Here is a 7,161-nt window from a genome sequence, read left to right on the forward strand (position 1 = left end):
TTTGTGTGATTATATATTTATTTATTCATTTACTTTACATGCCAGGGCAGCTCCCTCCCTCCTCTCCTCCCAGTCCTACTGTCCCTCTTCCTCCTTCCATTCTCCTTCCCCTATTGCTCAGAAAAGGGGAGTTCCCCTACCCTCACTCACCCCAGCTCATCAAGTCACAGCAGGACTGATCATCTCTGTCTCCACTTGCTCTGTGGTATGATAAGGCAGTCCCTCCAGGCGGAAGTGGTAAAAAATAAAAGCAGGCAATAGAGTACTTACCAAGAGAGCCCTCACTGCCCTTACTAGGGGACTCAGATGAAGCCTGAGCTACCTGTTGGCTCCATCTGTGTAGGGGGCTTAGGTCCAAATCATGCATGGCCCTTGGTTGGTGTTTCAGTCTCCACAAGCCCCTCTGGGCCCTGGTTAGTTGGCTCTGTTGGTCTTCTTGTGGAGCTCCTGTCACTCCTGACTTTTTTTTTTTTTTTTTTTTCTTCCTTTTAAGTGTGGATAGTGTTTCAATTAGTAAGCTGAGAGCCTGTGCAGTCCAAGAGGTAAGGACACCTGGAGACCAGTGCTTGTGTGCACCCTGCAGCTCTAATGCCTAGATTCCAAAACAATGTGTGTTCTGACTGCAAGGAAAATGCAAGTGTCTATGCGATTTAATGTCTCTGTTTTAAATGTTGTTTTGAATTAAAGGAAAAAAACCATGATTACAGGTTTTCTATGTGAATTATCCTCTACAACTTTGTATGGAAGATAGGAGAAATCTTACACCAAGGATGGACAACTGGAATTGAGGGCTTCTCAGAAGGCAGCCAGGTGGTTTGTCCTGTGGTCATAGGTTCTGGACAAGGTCATCATTTTCCATAATTAGAAAGCATGAGACAAACACTTAGAAACATGTCCTTACCATTTTTTTTTTCTCTTTGGCAGGCAAAATTGATCAATCTTTGACAAGAACTTTTTTGTGTGTTGTGAAAACTAAACCATAGAGAGTATCTGACCATATGTTGTACAGCTCACTTCATGTTTACAGAACTCTATAATGTACGCCACACAGTGACAATTTCCAAATAACTCCAGCTCACCCTTTTGTGTGCCAAACCATTTCATGTAGTTAGTTTTATTATCCTGGATTAAACTTTCCTAAACTATATTATGCATGTCTGTCCCATCTACCATTCATGCTACAGTCCTTTAGTTACTCTTTTCTTGAGGACTCGCATTCCTTGTTTGGGATGAAGATTGTCACATATCTCAGTACGTGCCCTTAGGGGTGAATTCTTCCTGTCCTCATGAAGACCCAATTCCTAGCATCCATTTCAGGTGCCTCACAACTGCCTGTCACTTCACCTGGAGGTGTCTAGTTCTCTGGCTTCAGGTACTGCATCCTGTGATGCACATGCACTCATGAGTGCATGGACATGCACATAAGAAAGTTAGACTTAAATTGCACCCCTTTCATCAAGGAAGATGTTAGCCTGTCTGCGTCACCGCATTACTGCTTGAGAAACTCGTTCTAAATGTCCATTCCTGCCCCCCCACATATATGCAGTCTAGTTTACATTATCCTTTGAGTGGTCAGAAGCCCTTTCACAATGTTTTTTTCAATTATAGAATAACACATTTTCATAATGCAGGTGATCATGGTTGACATAGACAGAAAAAACATCAAAATTTTCTTCTTTCTACATGTGTGATGGGAATTGAAGTTAGGATCACACACGTAATAGGCAAACACACTTCTACCAAGCTATGTCTCCAGCCTTTGATTTTGTTTGCTTGTTTGTTTGTTTTGCCAAACATATATACTTTTTTTTTAAAAAGTAACTCAATTATGCAGGGTGATAATATAAGCCTATAACCTCCACACTAGGGGGACAGAAGGATCCTAAGTTCTTGGGCTACAAAGTGAAATCCTATCTTAAAAATTTGACTAACTACCTAATTAACTAAATATCATGATTAAAAAATATTTGAATGAAGATCAAAAGAATTGGTTCTGGACATCTGTAACTTTGTTGCTGGGGAGGTTGCCAGAGGTTTGGAGTTGGTATGTGGCCTGAGCAGGGACCATGATAGGGGAACCTTTCAGTCCCACTCAGAGGTGAGAATGTTTTTGAAAAGGAAGGGACACTGGGAACTAACTGGAGCAGACAGAGAAAACAAACTAGATCCAAATGTGGGTCAAGCGAGAGGGACCATCTTCATATTTAGAGCCAGAACTAAGTGCGTTCTGAGTGCTATATAAAGTGACTGTCCCCTTGGTTGTAGGTAAATATTAACATATAATTCCAGACCTCTGTCAATTTCAAGATGGTAAAAAAGTGAATAATTTCTGCACTGTGCAAAAATGTACAAAAATCTTACATTTGTTAGAAATAAGCTACCAAAATTGCATGAGAGCACAGATTGTTTAGGCACTATTATAACACGCCATTTTGACAGTGTATACTATCTGTTATAAATATGGCCCACTGTCTACTGGTACACACACATAGACACACATACACACATGTGTGTACATATGCATATACATATCTGTGCACACATGGAGACACACATAGACAAGCATACACAAAACATACACACAAACACATACACTATACATACTGACATAAACACATACACATTACACACGTAGACACACACAGATACACAAATGCATACATACACTCAGAGACACATACACAAATGCATACAAACAGACAGAAACAGGAATGTATGCAAACATGCATACATAAATAGACACATATACACCTAAACACACTCACACAGAGGCACAAATATATAATAGTCCTTTGGCAAATCTCTTAGGAAACATTGAGAGCTATTTTTTCCCTTCTTGGAGATTAATGATGCACAACACTGTTATAAAAATTGTAAGTTCTGAAATAAACAGAAATCTATTTAACTATGTCTAAGCAAACATTTTCTAAGTCTATTTGGAGACAAGACATTTTGTTTGCATTGAGCACAATTTAAAGTCTTATATAGAACAACTTGTAGTAAATGCAGATTTCATCCTAAAGACTCTTTAACATATAAAATATTGCATCCACGAAAGTTTATTAGAATTAATAGATCCAGAATTCAGACTCTGTAATCATGGAGCTCTTCTTAGTTTACTGTTGTACATTTTAAAAATTTAATTAATTTATTCAGATTACATCTCAATTGTTATCCCATCCCTTGTATCTTCTTGTTCCTCCCTCCCTCCCGCTTTCACCCTATTCCCCTCTCCTATGTCTGTGACGGAGAGGGACCACCTCCCCCATTATATGGTCACAGCCTACCAAGTCTCATCTTGGTAGCCTGTTTATCCTTTCTCTGAGTGCCACCAGGCCTCCGCACCAAGGGGAAGTGGAGAAAGGGGAACATTTCTTCATTGCTGGTGAGAATGCAAACTTGTACAATCACTTTGGAAATCTACCTGGCACTATCTCAGAAAACTGGGAATAAGGCTTCCTCAAGACCCAGCTATCCTACTCCTTGGAATATACACCATGTTCATAGCAGCCTTATTCATAATAGCCAGAACCTGGGAACAGCCTAAGTGTCCCTCAGTCGAAGAATGGATAAAGAAACTGTGGTATATTTACACTATGGAATACTACGCAGCTATTAAAAACAAGGAAATCCCAAAATTTCTGGACAAAACCATGGCGCTCTTTCCATGCTACTTTCATGCTACTTCTTCCTGTGGTTTCTGACTTAGCTAATTCTCCATTGTCACCTCCCACTGCATTCTAGATTCCTTTCTTTTCTTGTATCTCCACCTTTAAGAGTCCCTCAGCAATCACCTCTGGGACTGTTCACCAGCCCATAGCTTCATGAACCACCTTTGTGTGTTGCCTCCTTCATCTCCTGCTCTGGTCCTAACTTCTTAGCCATGTCACTCAGAATCACTGGGATCCTATTAAAGTTCTTTAATATCTTGCCTTTTCCTAAAATGCAGTGTACCTACATTCAAATTCGTGTTCCCAAAATTGACTTTCCTTTAAACTTCTTTATTTCTAGTAACAAAAATCTCTCTATCTTGGAGACTTGTTATTTTATTTTATTTTATTAATTTATTCATATTACATCTCAATGGTTATCCCATCCCTTGTATCCTCCCATTCCCCCTCCCATTTTCCCCTTACTCCCCTCCCCTATGACTGTGACTGAGGGGGACCTCCTCTCCCCTTATATGCACATAGGGTATCAAGTCTCTTCTTAGTAGCCTGCTATCCTTCAGAGACTTGTTTCTTGATACTAATTTTTTGGAATGGCTATACCTTTCATTATTCACATCTAGTCAGTTTAATTTTTCACAGTATTTTTGCTCTTAAAAATGATACCAATTCACTCACCGTTTTATGTCTGCTCATCTCCATTTTAGAAATATATATATATATTTATTTAAATATATATATATATTTAATTAATTTATTCAGATTACATCTCAATTGTTATCCCATCCCTTGTATCTTCTTGTTCCTCCCTCCCTCCCGCTTTCACCCTATTCCCCTCTCCTATGTCTGTGACATAGGAGATATTTCTATCTCTCATAAAAGTCTGCATTTAAAAAATAATTTAAACCTGTTTTCTAATGCATTTATCCAAAAGGAAATTACCTTGTTAATTTCTCATTTTAGAACCTTTCTGTGTTATGCTTTTTGAGTCTTTATATTCTGGCCACATGCCATGAGGACAGTAAGGTTTCAGGGCCTGCTCTACTGTGAGCAACTTTGCTCTCTTTGATGATGGGGCATGAAGTCTAGACAGGGAAGGTGTGGTGAAGGGCTAGTATCACAGTATCTGGACATTGAGACCTAGGGCAGAGGCCCATAGGAAAGGATATGGTAGGACTTCATTTCATAATACCATCACAGGCTCTGAGCTAAGAAAAATGGAAATTCAGCAGACTAGTGGTTATTCTATTCCTCTCATAGCTAGCTCCCCAAATATATGAATCCCTGCAGTTACTGAATCCTTTACCACACAGTGAAGGTGAGTGAGATGGGATGAGGAAAAGAATGGGGCCTTATATGGTGCTTGTAATTTATTATAAAAAAGGACAAGAGAAATGTATTAAATAAAAGAGGCATCTAAGTCAGGATATGATTAGAATATCAATCATTCCCAGATCTTTCTGATGATCCAGCTTGATGAGATTACAATAATCTTGGTCATAGCTTCTATTTTGCCTGCCAGATGACACTAGTATTTGTCCCAAATCCTATAGAATAGTCAACAAATTAGCCAGAGATCATGTTGCACAGGCCACTCCTTCCCAGACTATTTCTTTTTCTTTTTAAAAAGGCCTTATCATTTACTTGATACTCTTAAGAACACTTTTGACTGGATTTGGATTAAGAAGTAGAAGCTCTCACCAAGGACAGCCTATGTCTGTTGACAATCTGTTTTTGGCCTATTTCACTGGCTTCCTTTGTTTTCTTGGCCAAAAGTTTAGCATATTCTGCAGCGTTCTCTTTATTTTTTATAGTGCATTGTTTCTTCAGAACAATAAATTGGTGTTTTTGTTGCAGGATATGTGGGGTGACAAGATATTGGCTCTTGGGAGATTTGGTCCTGAGCTTCTTACCTTCTTTGTTTAAGGGATTCCTAACAACATTTTGGTGGACAACATCCTTCTTAGAGAGACTGAAAATAATTCAGATCCTGCTAGTTTTTTTTGGGGGGGGGGTGGGACATCATCTCAGGCACAGTAGTATCTGTCAGTCCATGAGTAGTCATCTCTTCATTTTTACAATAGCACGTTGAGAACACTCAATTTGGCATCCATGATGCATCCCTGAGAAACATGCACTCCCTCTCTCTAATTCTCTGTGGTCTATAACAAAAGTTCCCTTCACTCAACAGGAGGAGTACTCTACCAGGGGTCAGTATATGTTGCTTCCTGGGAAAACCTAGTGTTTTGCTCCCGTCAGTGATTTTGACCACATAACCCGTTCACTCTTTACCTAGAGCACCAGCAGCTTCTTCTGTGGCCCTAAGATCTCATGTAAAGTAAAAGCTTACATTCATCCTTTACTTCAGTGAGCCTCTGGCAGTCAGTGCCTGGGAAGGAGATAGTCAGCTGCATCTTTACACAGAGAATCACCTAAGAGGTACCTCTAAAAAAGAACCCACACTATTTTTTTTTACTGATGTTGGACTAAGAATTTCAGGGGAAGCCCAAGTACACTAGGATTGTCCACCATCTTCTTTTGTCTAGGTCAGCATAAAAACTCTGCCTCCTGCTTTGGAATAGGCCCAGTGTACCTTGTTGCCACCCAAGGTACACTTTTGTTCCTCAAGTCTTCAATAAACAGACCTTTGTACACCCCTGGATCTGGTTGCATCTTTTTTCAGTCTTACAGCATCATATGCCATTGTTCTCATACATCTGGATCAGGTTTTTCTAAGTCTGTGTGTGTCTGTCCAAGGCTACTCTTGGCTCCAAGGCGTGTCTTTTCATTATCAATGACTGAGAAGACTTTGTGTGTTTAAGACATCTGTTGTTCCTGCCAGTGTCTCAGAACACTAATTTAGATCTCTTTCACTGGAATGACATGCTCCCTATGTTTCTTAGAAAACCAGACTCATTTCAGAACAACTTCTCATTTGGTTGATTGAAGCTTTACCGTATTACTTAGATGTACAGAACTGATTGAGCTCAGAGGTAAGGGCAGGAGAATGGTCTAGAGTGCCGTGTGCTATGCCATGTTATGATCACATGGAAAGAGACCTTTTGGAAGATGTATATAGAACTATCTTAGCTCCCTGCCACTGAGAAAAATACCTGAGAAAAATCAATGCCAGGGAGAAAGGACTGAGCTGATCTTGGGGTTTAAGAGGCTTTAAGTCATTGTTCCTTTGATCTCATTGTATTGGGTCTGTTGTGAGGTTAGATATCCTGGTGGAAACCACATCATGTGGTAAGCCCACATACCTAGTAGCAACAAGCCAAAAAAAATGGAAGGACAATAAATAGAGATAGATAATAGATAGATAGATAGATGATAGATGGATAGATTGATAGATAGTAGATAGATGACTGATAGATGATAGATGGATAGATAGATAATAGATAGATAGATAGATAGATAATAGAACATTCCAAAGGCACAACCACAGTAGCTAATGTCTTTCAGCTACTCAAGACATATCCATAGCCTATTG

General features: G+C 39.5%; 1 pseudogene; it reads right to left on the reverse strand.

Annotated features, from left to right (window-relative positions):
• Positions 1-5,321: 5,321 nt before the first annotated feature.
• Positions 5,322-6,082, reverse strand: LOC127206178 (40S ribosomal protein S6-like; annotated as a pseudogene).
• Between the last annotated feature and the right edge of the window lie 1,079 nt (positions 6,083-7,161).

This window comes from Acomys russatus, chromosome 23 (assembly GCF_903995435.1).
Source record: "Acomys russatus chromosome 23, mAcoRus1.1, whole genome shotgun sequence".
NCBI lineage: Eukaryota > Metazoa > Chordata > Mammalia > Rodentia > Muridae > Acomys > Acomys russatus.